The sequence below is a fragment of the Globicephala melas genome, chromosome 1, assembly GCF_963455315.2.
Source record: "Globicephala melas chromosome 1, mGloMel1.2, whole genome shotgun sequence".
In the NCBI taxonomy this organism is placed as follows: domain Eukaryota; kingdom Metazoa; phylum Chordata; class Mammalia; order Artiodactyla; family Delphinidae; genus Globicephala; species Globicephala melas.
Window position 1 is genome coordinate 27,396,082 of NC_083314.1, and position 18,640 is coordinate 27,414,721.

Genomic DNA, 18,640 nt, shown 5'->3' on the forward strand with positions numbered 1-18,640 from the left:
TTAATACTATTTTAGAAACTTGGAAATAAAGTGTTTTCCCTAATATGGTCCTTTTCTATTTGGCATTCTGTGTTCTCCTGAAAGCAGAAGGTGAAATGGCTCTGGTATACTTCCTGCTTTGTGCCCCAGCCTCACTAATGTCAGCAGGAAAGCAAACAGTCTTGGAAATTATAGCTTTTTATTTTAGTGGCTGCTTCTGAGCCAATGAGAGAAATAGATTTTTTCTTCCCTCAGTGCTCCAGAATAATAATTGCCAATTTATATATTTATGAGAATTATAAATTATGTTTTTCATTGCTATAGAAAATTGCAAAGCAACTCCCTATGTAAAAAGTGGTATTTTAAGATTAAGGGTAAAAGTATTCAAAATAGATGAACATGCCATTTTTAATGTTAGAATATATTTGTTATAATAGATTTTAAATTAATCTTCAGGTAGGAAAATGCTAATTCTTAAGGTAATGATCCATGTAATTTGGTATTAGCACAGTGATTAAGAACTCTTTGGAGTTAAACTGCCTGAATTCAAATCCTCTTTTTCCTATGTGCTAACCATGGGAACTTGCTGAGCTTTACAGTTACAACTTAGATTTAGTTAATCATCCTTTCCTTACCTGAAATTTCTATTCTAATTAGAATAATATTCTATACTTGATCTTGGCCAAATGTCTGAGAACCCTGTATGTCTTCCTTGAAGAATAATCCTCTATTTGTTAGTTGAATTTTATCCCTGTTTTCTTTTGAATCACCTTAACAACGCTCTGCCCTTGTTCCTCAGGTACTGCAAAGAGAAAAATACAATCTAGCTTTACCCACCTTCTCAGAGAGAAAAAAGCTTCTTTTGCTCATGTATATGCACATGTACACAATTAATTTGAAATTTGACTATGCTTATAAATTTAAAGTCATATCCTGATTATTGTCACCCTTTGAGTAATAAACTACCTTGTTCAGTAACAAGCTAGACTGCTGCAGAACTTCTTAATAAGAAAGATTAATAGTAAGATGCTGTTTAGGCAGTTAGAGGTTGAAAGTGGGAAGTTTATAACACTCTAACTAGAAATACTGTTACTGATAGATGTAAGAATTTTGGAAATATATATGAAAATTTGCAGAAGAACTTTGAATGAAGAGAGACAACCATTTTGAAAGATATAAAAATGGAAAACTATGGAAGATCCTTCTTTTTCTGTTAAGGCAGGTTGTAAATAATTATTAAAGCATAATACGTTTTCCTGTTTTTTTACCAGTGTTGATTATCTTAGAATTTATCACCTTCACTAATTATCACTTATAAAGATTTATTATATGCTTATTTTGTGCTAGGCTCTGAGCAGTACTTTTATATGTGTTATCTCATTTGATCCTCATAGGAATCATATGAGGTAGGTACTGTTATCCCATTTTACAGTTGAGTCCTATGATATTTAAAGAAGTTAAATATCTTATTCAAGCATATAATGACTTTACACACTATGCAACTTCAGTATGCAGTCTACTTTTTTTTGATTCACGTATCTTGAGCTTCTATAATCTCTATAATTGTTATAGTCATAACATAAACGAACTATATTAGAAACAAAATTATACAGATAGGCTCTCTTATATTTGTACTCTGTTTCTCAAAATAGTATGTCAAATTGTTGCATTTACACAGTGCTTGCATATTAGTTAATTTCATTTTATATTAGAGCACCCTTGGAAAAATCAGTAGAATTTTAATATTATAGAATACTGGTAGAAAGTGAGGTTTTTGTTGTCCTACTGCTTGAGTTCATGTCCTGGGTCTACAGTGTGTGTAATTGTGGGGAAAGTCCCTTAATCTTTCTGTCCTTTAGTCCCTTCATCTATAAAAGGAAGATAACAGTGGTACTTACCTCATAGAGTTGTGAGGATTAACATATAGTTTGGAATATATGTGAAGTACGTATATACTAAATGCTCAATGAATATTAACTATTATTAGCTAGTATTCTACTTTATCCACATAAAGATAATTAAACATTCACACATTTTTAAACTGGAGTCTCCTAGAATTCTCTTGTTGAAAGTAAGCCTCCAAAATGAAAAATTAATAGAAGTATTTTGAATTTGGGAGGTCGGGGTCTATTGTCTTATTTAGCCTATATCTTATTTCCATTGTAATTTAAAATTTTTATTTAATATGAAATAGTATAAAAAGTTTGAAATAACAAAGAGTCCAGAAAAAGAACATTTGTACCACTAACTATGCTATAACAATCATAATAACTTGGTTCAAAAGGGTGAAATATTACTATCACTTCCTTAAGATGACTCTAAAACTACAGTTGACACATGAACAACACAGAAGCTTGGTGAGCTGCCCTCTGCACAGTTAAAATTAAGTTATAGTTAAAATAAGTTATAGTCGGCCCTCTGTGTCCCAGTTCTCCCTATCTGTGGTTCCTCTGATGCAACATTTCCTCCATATGCACTCTTATTTTGTATCTGTGGCTCTGCATTTGAGGATTCAACCAACAGTGGATCAAAAAAAATGAGTAGGAAAAAATCCACATGTAAATGGATCCACAGAACTCAAACCCTTGTTGTTCAAGAGTCAGCTATATATCCTTTATGAATTTCAGTTATAAAAAGAATGTACAAGTTCAGATTACTTTAAATTTTAGATTGTAAACACAAATATTTTCAGATAAGAATATCCTTCTCTAAGAGATAGCTTCAGGATGGCGGAGGAGTAAGGCATGTAGCTCACCTTCCTCTCCACGAATACATCAAAAATACATTTACATGAGGAACAGCTCCTACAGAACATGTACTGAACGCTGGCAGAAGACCTCAGACTTCCCAAAAGGCAAGAAACTCCCCACATACATGGCTGTGTGGCTAACAGGGTCTTGGTGCTCCGTCCAGGTGTCAAGCCTGAGCCTCTGAGGTGGGAGAGCCGAGTTCAGGACATTCGTCCACCAGAGACCTCCCGGCCCCATGTAATATCAAATGGCGAAAGCTCTCTCAGAGATCTCCACCTCAACAGGAAGAGCCAGCTACACTCAACAACCAGCAAGCTACAGTGCTGGACACCCTATGCCAAACAACTAGCAAGACAGGAACACAACCCTACCCATTAGTGGGAAGGCTGCCTAAAATCATAATAAAGTCACAGACACCCCAAAACACACCAGCAGATGTGGACATTCCATCCAAAAACAACAGAATACACTTTCTTCTCAAGTGTTCATGGAACATTCTCCAGGATAGATTATATCTTGGTCATAAATCAAGCCTTGGCAAATTCAAGAAAATTGAAATCATATCATGTATCTTTTCTGACCACAACGCTATGAGACTAAATATCAATTACAAGAAAAAAATCTGTGAAAAATACAAATACATGGAGGCTAAACAATACTACTAAATAACCAAGATATCACTGAAGAAATCAAAGAGGAAATCAAAAAATACCTAGAAACAAATGACAATGAAAACACGAGGACCCAAAACCTAAGGAATTCAGCAAAAGTAGTTCTAAGAGGGAAGTTTATAGCAATACCTACCTCAAAAAACAAGAAACATCTCAAATAAACAACCTAACCTTACACCTGAAGCAGTTAGAGAAAGAAGAACAAAAAAACCCCAAATTTAGAAGAAGGAAAGAAATCATAAAGATCAGATCAGAAATAAATGAAAAAGAAATGAAGGAAACAATAGCTAAGATCAAAAAAACTAAGAGCTGGTTCTTTGAGAACATAAACAAAATTAATAAACCATTAGCCAGACTCATCAAGAGAAAAAGGGAGAAGACTCAAATCAATAGAATTAGAAATGAAAAAGGAGACATAACAACTGACACAGCAGAAATACAAAGGATCATGAGGGATGACTACAAGCAACTCTATGCCAGTAAAATGGGCAACCTGGAAAAAATGGACAAATTCTTTAAAAGCACAACCTTCTGAGACTGAACCAGGAAGAAATAGAAAAAATGAACAGACTGATCACAAGCACTGAAATTGAAACTGTGATTTAAAAATCTTCCAACAAACAAAAGCCCAGGACCAGATGGCTTCACAGGCGAATTCTATCAAACATTTAGAGAAGAGCTAACACCTATCCTTCTCAAACTCTTCCAAAATATAGCAGAGGGAGGAACACTCCCAAACTCATTCTATGAGGCCACCATCACCCTGATAGCAAAACCAGACAAAGATGTCACAAGAAAAGGAAACTACAGGCCAATATCACTGATGAACATAGATGCATAAATCCTCAACAAAATACTAGCAAACAGAATCCAACAGCACATTAAAAGGATCATACACCATGATCAAGTGGGGTTTATCCCAGGAACGCAAGGATTTTTCAATTTACACAAATCAATCAATGTGATACACCATATTAACAAATTGAAGGAGAAAAACCATATGATCATCTCGATAAAAGCTTTCACAAGAAAAAGCTTTTGACAAAATTCAAAATTTTGAACTTTTGATAATTGATTAATGATAAAAACTCTCCAGAAAGTAAGCATAGAGGGAACTTACCTCAACATAATAAAGGCCATGTATGCCACAGCCAACTTTGTTCTCACTGGTGAAAAACTGAAACCATTTCCACTAAGATCTAGAACAAGACAAGGTTGCCCCTCTCACCACTATAATTCAACATAGTTTTGGAAGTTTTAGCCACAGCAATCAGAGAAGAAAAAAAAATGAATCCAAATCAGAAAAGAAGAAGTAAAACTCTCACTGTTTGCAGATGACATGATACTATACATAGAGAATCCCAGAGATGCTACCAAAAAACTACTAGAGCTAATCAATGAATTTGGTAAAGTAGCAGGATACAAAATTAATGCACAGAAATCTCCTGCATTCCTATACAGTAATGATGAAAAATATGAAGGAGAAATTAAGGAAACACTCCCATTTACCACTGCAACAAAAAGAATGAAATACCTAGGAATAAACCTACCTAAGGAGACAAAAGACCTGTATGCAGAAAACTATAAGACACTGATGAAATAAATTAAATACAAACAGATGGAGAGATATACCATGTTCTTGGATTGGAAGAATCAACATTGTGAAAATGACTATACTACCCAAAGCAATCTACAGATTCAGTGCAATCCCTATCAAACTACGAATGGCATTTTTCACAGAACTAGTACAAAACATTTCACAATTTGTATGAAAACACAAAAGACCCCAAATAGCCAAAACAATCTTGAGAAAGAAACCCGGAGCTGGAGGAATCGAGTTCCCTGACTTCAGACACTACTACAAAGCTACAGTAATCAAGGCAGTATGGTACTGGCACAAAAACAGAAATATAGGTCAATGGAACAGGATAGAAAGCCCAGAGATAAACCCCCACACAAATGGTCACCTTATCTTGATAAAGGAGGTAAGAATATACAATGGAAAAAAACAGCCTCTTCAATAAGTGGTGCTGGGAAAACTGGACAGGTACATGTAAAAGAATGAAATTAGAACACTCCTTAATACCTTACACAAAAATGAACTCAAAATGGAGTAAAGACCTAAATGTAAGGCCAGGCACTATCAAACTCTTAGAGGAAAACAGGAAGAACACTCTAAGACATACATCACAGCAAGATCGTTTTTGACCCACCTCGCAGAGAAATGGAAATAAAAACAAAAATAAAAAAATGGGACCTAATGAAACTTAAAACTTATGCAAAGCAAAGGAAAACATAAACAAGATGAAAAGACAACCCTCAGAATGGGAGAAAATATTTGCAAACGAAGATGACAAAGGATTAATCTGCAAAATACACAGGCAGCTCATGCAGCTCAATATCAAAAAAACAAACAACCCAATCCAAAAATGGGCAGAAGATCTAAATAGACATTTCTCCAAAGGAGATATACAGATTGCCAGCAAACACGTGAAAGGATTCTCGGTATCACTAATCATTAGGAAATGCAAATAAAAATCACAATGAGGTATCACCTTACAGTAGTCAGAATGGCCATCATCAAAAATTCTACAAACAGTAAATGCTGGAGAGGGTGTGGGTGTGGAGAAAAGGGAACCGTTTTGCACTGCTGGTGGGAATGTAAATTGATAGAGCCAGTATGGTGAACAGTATGGAGGTTCCTTAAAAAACTAAAAATAGAACTACCATTTGACCCAGCAATCCCACTACTGGGCATATACCCTGAGAACACCATAATTCAAAAAGAGTCATGTACCACAATGTTCATTGCAGCTCTATTTACAATAGCCAAGACATGGAAGCAACCTAAGTGTCCATTGACAGATGAATGGATAAAGAAGATGTGACAAATATATACAATGGAATATTACTGAGCCATAAAAAGAAACGAAATTGAGTTATTTGTAGTGAGCTTGTTGGACCTAGAATATGTCATACAAGAGTGAAGTAAGACAGAAAGAGAAAACAAATACCATATGCTAACACATGTATATGGAATCTAAAAAAAAAAATTAAAAACTGGTTCTGTATAACCTAGGGGCAGGACGGGAAGGAATAAAGACACAGACGTAGATAATGGGCTTGAGGAAACGGGGAAGGGGAAGGGTAAGCTGGGACGAATGAGAGAGTGGCATGGACATATATATACTACCAAATGTAAAATAGCTAGCTAGTGGGAAGCAGCCACATAGCACAGGGAGATCAGCTTGGTGCTTTGTGTCCACTTGCAGGGGGCATAGGGTGGGTGGGAGGGAGACACAAGAGGGAAGAGATATGGAGATGTATATTTATGTAAAGCTGATTCACTTTGTTATATAGCAGAAATTAACACACCATTGTAAAGCAATTATACTCCAATAAAGATGTTTTAAAAAAATGAATATCCTTCTCATAATTTACAGAATATATTTTCTTCTTTGTTCACTTTTTGACAAATGGGCACTAGGATGAAGAGAATACCTACTGATTATGGTAGCTATGCTGAGAATTGTCTTAACTGCTCTCTGTTACATTGATCAGACAGATGTGGTAGAGTATTGCCATAGTGTCTGCTCTACAGCTTGAAACTCTTGGAGAGGGAAGGATACTGGTGGTGGAGAGAAGAGGCAAAGGCCTTGCAACCAGATTCAAGTGCTAATCTTTGTTTAAATTAAAGATGATTTTTCAAAGGAATTTGATTAGAGCAGTGGTCCCCAACCCCCCCTCATCCACACACACCCCCGCCCCCGCCAGGCCGCACAGCAGGAGGTGAGCAGCGGGTGAGCGAGCGAAGCTTCATGTGTCACTCCCCATTGCTCCCCATCGCTTGCATTACTGCCTCAACCATCCCTCCCACCCTCAGTCCGTGTTAAAATTGTCTTCCACGAAATAATTACACAAAAATGAAGGTTGGGGTCTGCTGGACTAGAGGACGCAGGAATGCTTAATCTTGGTCTGCCAAGCTGCCATTATCTATACCCTGTCATGTATGTGAAGCGGCACAGCATAAAAGGATTAACAGTCAAATGGGAATAAAAATTCTGCTTAGTTTTCAAGTAACCAATGTAGGCCTCTCTGGGAGCAGCTGTTTATCATCTCATGACTTAGGTAAGAAGTATAATCAGTACCTCCTATATTCCCATTATGTCTGATTCCAGTTCTTGGAATTTTCTTACTTACTGCCTGACTACCATAACTGATAACAATGGCTAGCATACAGAGGAGAGGAATAAAAGAACAGACCTGCTGAAATCAAGTATCTCTCACTTCCTACTCAGAGGGAGGAGCAGCATAATCAGTGTTGTAGAAGTTGACTAATAAGATTAGAGCTTCCCCTTCCTTGGGCAAAAGCACTAGAGGAAGCGGGCAGAGAGGTGAACTTCTTGAAAGCCTCCTTTCACTCCATGGGCCTTATTTGGTTTATCTCTTACATTGTAAATATATGTGGAATTAATCTTTTTTGACCAAATATGCTAAAACCATTGTATTTTTTTCCTTGTATTCCTCTTCAATTATATACAAATATTTGTAACCTAATTTGGGGGCTAGAAAATCTTTTTCTTACATTCTAGTGTGTGTGATTTGAATATACTTATTAAGTATACTTTTTGTATATGCACATGCATCTCTTAACCTAAAACAGCCACGTTGATATGTGAGACATTATGTAAAAGAAAGAGTATAACTCTGTAAAATATTTCCCTAATAAATTCTTAGGTTTGGGTTTTAGAGGGTTAATTTTTCTGGAGAGTGTCTTATGCTCTTAAAAAAATTTTTTTATTGAAATATTGTTGATTTATAATATTGCACTAGTTTCAGCTCTTATTTTTAAACTTTTTTTATTGAAGTGTAGCTGATATACGGTATTGTGTTAGTTGATTTACAATTTGTGTTGGTTTCCCCTTTGGTAACCATAGATTGTTTTCTGTGTCTTTGAGTCTGTTTCTGTTTTGGAAATAATTCATTTGTACTTTTTAAAAAGTTTCCACATATAAGTGATGTAATATTTGTATTTCTCTGACTTACCTTCACTTAGTATGATAATCTCTAGGTCCATCCACGTTGTTGCAAATGGCATTATTTTGTTCTTTTTTCATGGCTGAGTAATATTCCATTGTGTGGTGTGTGTGTGTGTGTGTGTGTGTGTGTGTGTGTGTGTGTGTGTGTGTGTATCATATCTTTATCCATTCATGTGTTGATGGACACTTAGTTTGCTTCTATATCTTGGCTATTGTAAATAGTATGTTATGCTCTTATTTTTAATTAAAATCTTATTGTGTCTTTTCCCTTAACACCATCCAAAAGAGGAAAATAGTTCACATTTCATTTGTAAAGACTAGACAATCACCGTGTATACCGCACTGAAGATGAACATTTGGTATCAAAGATAATTTTAAAATTTTCCAAAGTTTTATCAAAAGAGATATGATAAATGTTTCTGATTTTATCATATAGTAATATAAATTTTATATAATAATGTAAATTTTTGTTAGTAATATAAGTTTCCATGTAAATTCCTCTTTTTTTTTTAAGATTGACGTACTGACAGAAGCTATGAAATTTAGCGTTAAGTCTGTCATCCTTTTTTAAAACCTCCTTGTCCCTAAGAATTACAATCCTTAAAGAATATAGTACTACTTCATTATTATATATTGCTTTTCATGTGAAAATGTCATAAAGAAATTTACAACTTATTTTCTAATTTTTATCCCCAGAATTCATTTTCAGTTTATATGATATTTAGTAATAGGACACAGCGAGTATCATTTTCCAGTGTTTTTAGATATAAAATTAGGTGATTACTGTTCAAATGAAGTTGTGAGCAATAAAAATAACATTATGCTTTATTTATGAGAATAATGTCTCTCAGTTCTTCACTGCTGTGAAGTTCCCAAGTTTAATATCTTAAAACAATGACAGTATATAATTTCTTCTGATTTTGTGGTTTGCCTGGGCAATTCTGCTGGTCTCAGTTGGACTTTTCAAGCAGCTGCATTCAGCTGGCACATGGACTGGGCTGGAAAATCCATGAAAGCCGTTCTCCCATGTCTGGATTTTTGGTTCTCCTCCAGTGAGCTCTCTCTTCATATGATGTCTCATATTCCAGGGCCTCTCCATATGGCCTTTCTCTTCAGCAGATAGCCTGGACTTCCTTACAGCATGAGAGCTGACTTTTAAGAATGAAACTTTTCCAAGAGGGAGAAAGCATACGCTCCCAGACTTAAAGGCTAAGTCCGGAACTGGCACTCTATCACTTTGATGGTATTTTGTGTTTAAAGCTGGACACAAAGCCAGCCCAGGGAGAGGGAAAGTTGACTTCACTTCTTCATGGGAGGAATGGCATGTACATACAGGGAGTCGGGGCTGGAGGAATTAGTGTCTGCCATTTTTGGAGACTACCTAGCACAAAGAGCTTTGTGGTAATATAGTATTACTTGATTTTTAAAAACTTGTTAATGAAAATGAAATTACTTAGTATTACCCACTGTTTGTTCAAATAACACTAGTTCTGTTAACTCTATTCTGTATATTTAGAGTGACATCTTTGGGTTTTAGTTGAATTAATAAATATACTTGGTTATTTTCCCTATCTCTTGCTACTTTTCTTTGAATTAGAGATGCTACTGAATGATTAAGACAGTGTAACTTGACATTTGGGGAAATTACCAAGATTATAGATAGCAAATATTATTGAAAAGGAGTGAAGGCATTCATTTCTAAAATTTTTAGAATTTCTACGTGTATCTACAGACATATTCACCAGTGAACCATCTGGTCCTAGTTTTCTTGTTGAAAGGTTTTTGACCACAAATTCAATTTCCTTGATAGATATAGGATATTCAAGTTACCTATTTCTTCTTGAGTAACCTTTGAATTTGAACCTTTCAAGGAATTTGTTCACTTCATATAAGTTGTTGATTTTATGAACGCAAAGTTGTTTATAATACTCCCTTGGGATCTTTTCAGTATCTGTAGAAACTGTAATGATGTTACCTCTCTCATTCCTGATATTGGTTATTTGCATCCTCTTGCTTTCTTTTTCTGAATAATCTGGCTAGAGATGTATCAATTTTATTGATTTTCTCAAAGAACGAGCTTTTGGTTACATCAGTTTTTCATTCTTCTTATTTTTTTTGCATTTTTTAATTGGAGTATAGTTGATTTACAATGTTGTGTTAGTTTCTGCTGTAAAGCAGAGTCAGTTATGCATATACATATATCCACTCTTTTTTAGATTCTGTTCCCACATAGGTCATTATAAAGTACTGAATAGAGTTCCTTGTGCTCTTCTTCAGGTTCTTATTATTTATCTGTTCTATATATGGTATGTACATGTCAAATTTGATTCTCCCAATTTATCCCTTTCCCTCCCTTACACCCTGATAACCACAAGTTTATTTTCGACATCTGTGACTCAACTTCTATTTTGTAAATGGGTTCATTTGTACCATTTCTTTAGATTCCACATATAAATGATATCATATGATGTTGTTTTCTCTGTCTGACTTACTTCACTCAGTATGACAAACTCTAGATCCAACCATGTCGCTGAAAGTGGCATTATTTCATTCTTTCTTATGGCTGAGTAATATTCCATTGTATATATGAACCACCTCTTCCTTACCCATTCCTCCATTTATGGATATTTAGGTTGCTTCCATGTCCTGGCTGTTGTAAATAGTAATGCAGTGAACATTGGGGTGCATGTATCTTTTCGAATTATGGTTTTTCTCTGGGTATATGCCCAGGAATGGGATTGCTGGATCCTATGGTAGCTTTATTTTTAGTTTTTTAAGGAATCTTCATACTGTTCTCCATAGTGGCTGTACCGGTTTACATTCCCACCAGCAGTGCAAGAGGGTTCCGTTTTCTCCACACCCTCTCCAGCATTTCTTCTTTCTAAATTTTTTAATGATGTCCATTCTGACCCATGTGAGGTGGTACCTCATTGTACTTTTGGTTTGCATTTCTCTAATAATAAGTGATGTTGAGCAACTTTTCATCTGTCTCTTGGTCATTTGTATGTCTTCTTTGGAGAAATACCTGTTCAGATCTTTGGCCCATTTTTTAAATGGGTTTGTTTTTTTGATACTGAGCTGTATGAGCTCTTTGTATGCTTTGGAGATTAATCCCTTGTCCGTTGCTTCGTTTGTAGATATTTTCTCCCATTCTATGGGTTTTCTTTTCGTTTTGTTTATGGTTTCCTTTGCTGTGCAAAAGCTCTTATGTTTAATTAGATCACATTTATTTTTGTTTTTATTTTCATAACTTTCAGAGGTGGATCAAAAAAGCCGTTGCTGCCATTTATGTCAGAGAGTGTTCTGCCCATGTTTTTCTCTAAGAGTTTTATAGTATCTGGTGTTACATTTAGGTCTTTAATGCATTTGGATTTATTTTTGTGTATGGTGTTAGAGAATGTTCTAATTTCATTCTTTTACATCTAGTTGTCCAGTTTTCCCAGTGTCTCTTATTGAGAATTCCTCCATTGTGTATTCTTGCCTCCTTTATCATAGATTAGGTGAATATAGGTGTGTGGTTTATCTCTGTACTTTCTATCCCGTTCCATTGATCTATATTTCTGTGTTTTTGTGACAGTACCATACTGTTTTGATGACTGTAGCTTTGTAGTACAGTCTGAAGTCAGATAGCCTGATTCTCCCAGCACCGTTTGTCTTTCTTGGGATTGTTTTGGCTATACATGGGCTTTTCTGTTTCCATACAAATTTTAAAATTTTTTGTTCTAATTCTTTGAAAAAATGCCATTGATAATTTGATAGGAATTACATTGAATCTGTAGATTGCCTTGGACAGTATAGTCATTTTGACCACATTGATTCTTCCAATGCAAGAACACGGTCTCTTTTTCCAATGGTTTGCAGTGTCTTCAGTTTCTTTCATCAGTGTCTTAGAGTTTTCAGACTTCATGTCTTTTGTCTCCTTAGGTAGGTTTATTCCTAGATATTTTATTCTTTTTTGATACAATGGTAAATGGGATTGTTTTGTTAAAATCTCTTTCTGATCTTTGTCTTTAGTATATAGAAATGCAACAGCTTTCTATGTATGAGTTTTGTGACCTGCAACTTTACCAAATTCATTGATTAGTTCTATTAGTTTTCTGGTAGCATTTTTAGGATTTTTGATGTATAGTATCATGCAAACAGTGAGAGTTTTTTTTTTTAACATCTTTATTGGAGTATAATTGCTTTACAACGGTGTGTTAGTTTATGCTTTATAACAAAGTGAATCAGTTATACATATACATATGTTCCCATATCTCTTCCCTCGTGCGTCTCCATGCTTCCCACGCTCCCTATCCCACCCCTCTAGGTGGTCACAAAGCACCGAGCTGATCTCCCTGTGCTATGCGGCTGCTTCCCACTAGCTATCTATTTTACGTTTGGTAGTGTATATATGTCCATGCCACTCTCTCACTTTGTCACAGCTTAAACTTCCCCCGCCCCATATCCTCAAGTCCATTCTCTGTTAGGTCTGTGTCTTTATTCCTGTCTTACCCCTGGGTTCTTCATGACATTTTTTTCTTTTGCAGATTCCATATATATGTGTTAGCATACGGTATTTGTCTTTCTCTTTCTGACTTACTTCACTCTGTATGACAGCTTCTAGGTCCATCCACCTCACTACAAATAACTCAATTTCATTTCTTTTTATGGCTCAATAATATTCCATTGTATATATGTGCCACATCTTCTTATTCCATTCATCTGATGATGGACACTTAGGTTGCTTCCATGTCCTGGCTATTGTAAATAGAGCTGCAATGAACATTTTGGTACATGACTCTTTTTGAATTATGGTTTTCTCAGGCTATATGCCCAGTACTGGGATTGCTGGGTCATATGGTAGTTCTATTTTAATTGTTTAAGGAACCTCCATACTGTTCTCCATAGTGGCTGTACCAATTCACATTCCCACCAGCACTGCAAGAGTGTTCCCTTTTCCCCACACCCTCTCCAGCATTTATTGTTTCTAGATTTTCTGATGATGACCATTCTGACTGGTGTGAGATGATATCTCATTGTAGTTTTGATGTGCATTTCTCTAATGATTATTGATGTTGAGCATTCTTTCATGTATTTGTTGCCAATCTGTATATCTTCTTTGGAGAAATGTCTATTTAGGTCATCTGCCCATTTTTGGATTCGGTTGTTTGTTTTTTTGTTATTGAGCTGCATGAGCTGCTTGTAAATTTTGGAGATTAATCCTTTGTCAGTTGCTTCATTTGCAAATATTTTCTCCCATTCTGAGAGTTGTCTTTTGGTCTTGTTTATGGTTACCTTTGCTGTGCAAAAGCTTTGAAGTTTCATTAGGTCCCATTTCTTTATTTTTGTTTTTATTTCTATTTCTCTAGGAGATGGGTGAAAAACGATCTTGCTGTGATTTATGTCATAGAGTGTCCTGCCTATGTTTTCCTCTAAGAGTTTGAGAGCTTCTGGCCTTACATTTAGGTCTTTAATCCATTTTGAGGTTATTTTTGTGTATGGTGTTAGAGAGTGTTCTACTCTCATACATTTACATGTACCTGTCCAGTTTTCCTAGCACCACTTATTGAAGAGGCTGTCCTTTCTACACTGTACATTCCTGCCTCCTTCATCAAAGACAAGGTGACCATATGTGCATGGGTTTATCTCTGGGCTCTCTATCCTGTTCCATTGATCTATCTTTCTGTTTTTGTGCCAGTACCATATTGTCTTGATTACTGTAGCTTTGTAGTATAGTCTGAAGTCAGGGAGCCTGATTCCTCCAACTCCGTTTTTCGTTCTCAAGATTGGTTTGACTATTCGGGGTCTTTTGTGTTTCCATACAAATTGTGAAGTTTTTTGTTGTAGTTCTGAGAAAAATGCCAATGGTAGTTTGATAGGGATTGAATTGAATCTGTAGATTGCTTTGGGTAGTATAGTCATTTTCACAATGTTGATTCTTCCAATCCAAGAACATGGTATATCTCTCCATCTATTTGTATCATCTTTAATTTCTTTCATCAGTGTCTTTTAATTTTCTTCATACTGGTGTTTTGTCTCCTTAGGTAGGTTTATTCCTAGGTATTTTATTCTTTTTGTTGCGATGGTAAATGGGAGTGTCTTCTTGATTTCACTTTCAGATTTTTCATCATTAGTGTATGCCAGAGTGTAATGCCAGAGATTTCTGTGCATTAATTTTGCATCCTGCTACTTTACGAAATTCATTGATTAGCTCTAGTATTTTTCTGGTACCATCTTTAGCATTCTTTCTGTAGAGTATTATGTCATCTGCAAACAGTGACAGATTTACTTCTTTTCCGATTTGGATTCCTTTTATTTCCTAATTCTTCTCTGATTTCTGAGGCTAAAACTTCCAAAACTATGTTGAATAATAGTGGTGAGAGTGGGCAACCTTGTCTTGTTCCTGATCTTAGTGGAAATGGTTTCAGTTTTTCACCATTGAGGACGATGTTGGCTGTTGGTTTGTCATATATGGCCTTTATTATGTTGTGGAAAGTTCCCTCTATGCCTACTTTCTGCAGGGTTTTTATCATAAATGGGTGTTGAATTTTCTCGAAAACTTTCTCTGCATCTGTTGAGATGATCATATGGTTTTTCTCCTTCTATTTGTTAATATGGTGTATCACGTTGATTGATTTTGCATATATTGAAGATCCTTGCATTCCTGGAATAAACCCCACTTGATCATGGTGTATGATCCTTTTAGTGTGTTGTCGGATTCTGTTTGCTAGTATTTTGTTGAGGATTTTTGCATCTATGTTCATCAGTGCTATTGGCCTGTAGTTTTCTTTCTTTGTGACATCCTGGTCTGGTTTTGGTATCAGGATGATGGTGGCCTCATAGAATGAGTTTGGGAGTGTTCCTCCCTCTGCTATATTTTGGAAGAGTTTGAGAAGGATAGGTGTTAGCCCTTCTCTAAATGTTTCATAGAATTTGCCTGTGAAGCCGTCTAGTCCTGGGCGTTTGTTGGAAAATTTTTAATCACAGTTTCAATTTCAGTGCTCGTGATTGGTCTGTTCATATTTTCTATTTCTTCCTGATTCAGTCTTGGCAGGTTGTGCATTTCTAAGAATTTGTCCATTACTTCCAGGTTGTCCATTTTATTGGCATAGAGTTGCTTGTAGTAATCGCTCATGATGTTTGGTATTTCTGCTATGTCAGTTGTTACTTCTCCTTTTTCATTTCTAATTCTATTGATTTGAGTCTTCTCCCTTTTTTCTTGATGAGTCTCGCTTATGGTTTATCAATTTTGTTTATCTTCTCAAAGAACCAGCTTTTAGTTTTGTTGATCTTTGCTCTTGTTTCCTTCATTTCTTTTTAATTTATTTCTGATCTGATCTTTATGATTTCTTTCATTTTGCTAACTTTGGGGTTTTTTTCTTCTTCTTTCTCTAATTGCTTTAGGTGCAAGGTTAGGTTGTTTATCTGAGATGTTTCCTGTTTCTTAAGGTAGGATTGTATTGCTATAAACTTCCCTCTTAGAACAGCTTTTGTTGCATCCCATAGGTTTTGCATCATCATGTCTCCATTGTCATTTGTTTCTAGGTATTTTTTGATTTCCTCTTTGATTTCTTCAGTGATCACTTCGTTATTAAGTAGTGTATTGTTTTGCCTCCATGTGTTTGTATTTTTTACAGATCTTTTCCTGTAATTGATATCTAGTCTCATAGCATTGTGGTCGGAAAAGATACTTGATACAATTTCAATTTTCTTAAATTTACCAAGGCTTGATTTGTGACCCAAGATATGATCTATCCTGGAGAATGTTCCATGAGCAATTGAGAAAAATGTGTATTCTGTTGTTTTTGGATGGAATGTCCTATAAATATCAATTAAGTCGATCTTTTTTAATGTATTATTTAAAGCTTGTGTTTCCTTATTTATTTTCATTTTGGATGATCTGTCCATTGGTGAAAGTGGGGTGTTAAAGTCCCCTACTATGAATGTGTTACTGTCAATATCCCCTTTTATGGCTATTATTATTTGCCTTATGTATTGAGGTGCTCTATGTTGGGTGCATAAATATTTACAATTGTTATATCTTCTTCTTGGATCGATCCCTTGATCATTATGTAGTGTCCTTCTTTGTTTCTTCTAATAGTCTTTAATTTAAATTCTGTTTTGTCTGATATGAGAATTGCTACTCCAGCTTTCTTTTGGTTTCCATTTGCATGAAATATCTTTTTCCATCCCCTTACTTTCAGTCTGTATGTGTCTCTAGGTCTGAAGTGGGTCTCTTGTAGACCGCAAATATATGGGTCTTGTTTTTGTATGCATTCAGCCAATCTATGTCTTTTGGTGGGAGCATTTAAACCATTTACATTTAAGGTAATTATCGATATGTATGTTCCTATTCCCATTTTCTTAATTGTTTTGGGTTCGTTATTGTAGGTCTTTTCGTTCTCTTGTTTTTCTTGCCTAGAGAAGTTCCTTTAGCAGTTGTTGTAGAGCTGGTTTGGTGGTGCTGAACTCTCTCAGCTTTTGCTTGTCTGTAAAGGTTTTAATTTCTCCATCAAATCTGAATGAGATCCTTGCTGGGTAGAGTAATCTTGGTTATAGGTTTTTCTTCTTCATCACTTTAAATATGTCGTGCCAGTCCCTTCTGGCTTGCAGAGTTTCTGCTGAAAGATCAGCTGTTAACCTTATGGGGATTCCCTTGTGTGTTATTTGTTGTTTTTCCCTTGCTGCTTTTAATATGTTTTCTTTGTATTTAATTTTTGACAGTTTGATTAATATGTGTCTTGGCATGTTTCTCCTTGGATTTTTCCTGTATGGGACTCTCTGTGCTTCCTGGACTTGATTAACTATTTCCTTCCCATATTAGGGAAGTTTTCAACCATAATCTCTTCAAATATTTTCTCAAGTCCCTTTCTTTTTCTCTTCTTCTTCTGGAACCCCTATAATTCGAATGTTGGTGTGTTTAATGTTGTCCCAGAGGTCTCTGAGACTGTCCTCAGTTCTTTTCATTCATTTTTCTTTATTCTGCTGTGCAGTAGTTATTTCCACTATTTTATTTTCCAGGTCACTTATCCGTTCTTCTGTCTCAGTTATTCTGCTAGTGATCCCTTCTAGAGTATTTTTAATTTCATTTATTGCGTTGTTCATCGTTGCTTGTTTCCTCTTTAGTTCTTCTAGGTCCTTGTTAAATGTTTCTTGCATTTTGTCTATTATATTTCCAAGATTTTGGATCTTTACTATCATTATTCTGAATTGTTTTTCAGGTAGACTGCCTATTTCCTCTACATTTGTTAGCTCTGGTTGGTTTTTATCTTGCTCCTTCATCTGCTATGTGTTTTTCTGTCTTCTCATTTTGCTTATCATACTGTGTTTGGGGTCTCCTTTTGCAGGCTGCAGGTTTTTAGTTCCCGTTGTTTTTGGTGTCTGCCCCCAGTGGCTAAGGTTGGTTCAGTGGGTTGTGTAGGCTTCCTGGTGGAGGGGACTAGTGCCTGTGTTCTGGTGTATGAGGCTGGATCTTGTCTTTCTGGTGGGCAGGTCCACGTCTGGTTGTGTGTTTTGGGGTGTCTGTGGCCTTATTATGATTTAGGCAGCCTCTCTGCTAATGGGTGGGGTTGTGTTCCTGTCTTGCTAGTTGTTTGGCATAGGGTGTCCAGCTCTGTAGCTTGCTGGTCATTTAGTGAATCTGGGTGCTGGTGTTGAGATGGAGATCTCTGGGAAATTTTTGCCGTTTGATATTACATGGAGCTGGGAGGTCTCTTGTGGACCAGTGTCCTGAAGTTGGCTCTCCCACGTCAGAGGCACAGCATAGACTCCTGGCTGCAGCACCAAGAACCTTTCATCCACGCGGCTCAGACTGGTAGTGTTGGAGGGTCTCCTGCAGAGGTGGGGGCCAGTTGTGTCTTATCGTGAGGACAAGGACCAGTAAAGCCTTCTAGTGTTGGAAGGTCTCCTGCACAGCTGGAGGATGGTTGTGTCTCACCGTGAGGACAAGGGCACTGGCAGGAGAAGTTCTCAACAGTGACAGTTTTACTTCTTCTTTTCCAATTTGGATTCCTTTTATTTCTTTTTCTTCTCTGATTTCCCTGGCTAGGACTTCCAAACCTATGTTGAATAAAAGTGGCAAGAGTGCACATCCTTGTCTTTTTTCTGATCTTAGAGGAAATGTGTTCAGTTTTTCACCATTGAGTATGATGTTTGCTGTGCAGTTGTCTTATATGGCGTTTATTATGTTGAGGTATGTTTCCTCTGTACCCACTAACTG

At 36.1% G+C, this 18,640-nt stretch overlaps 1 protein-coding gene across 4 annotated transcripts in view; it reads left to right on the top strand.

Annotated features, from left to right (window-relative positions):
• AKT3 (AKT serine/threonine kinase 3) overlaps window positions 1-18,640 on the top strand; it is a 395,398-nt gene that overhangs the window by 210,324 nt on the left and 166,434 nt on the right. The window lies entirely within an intron of this gene.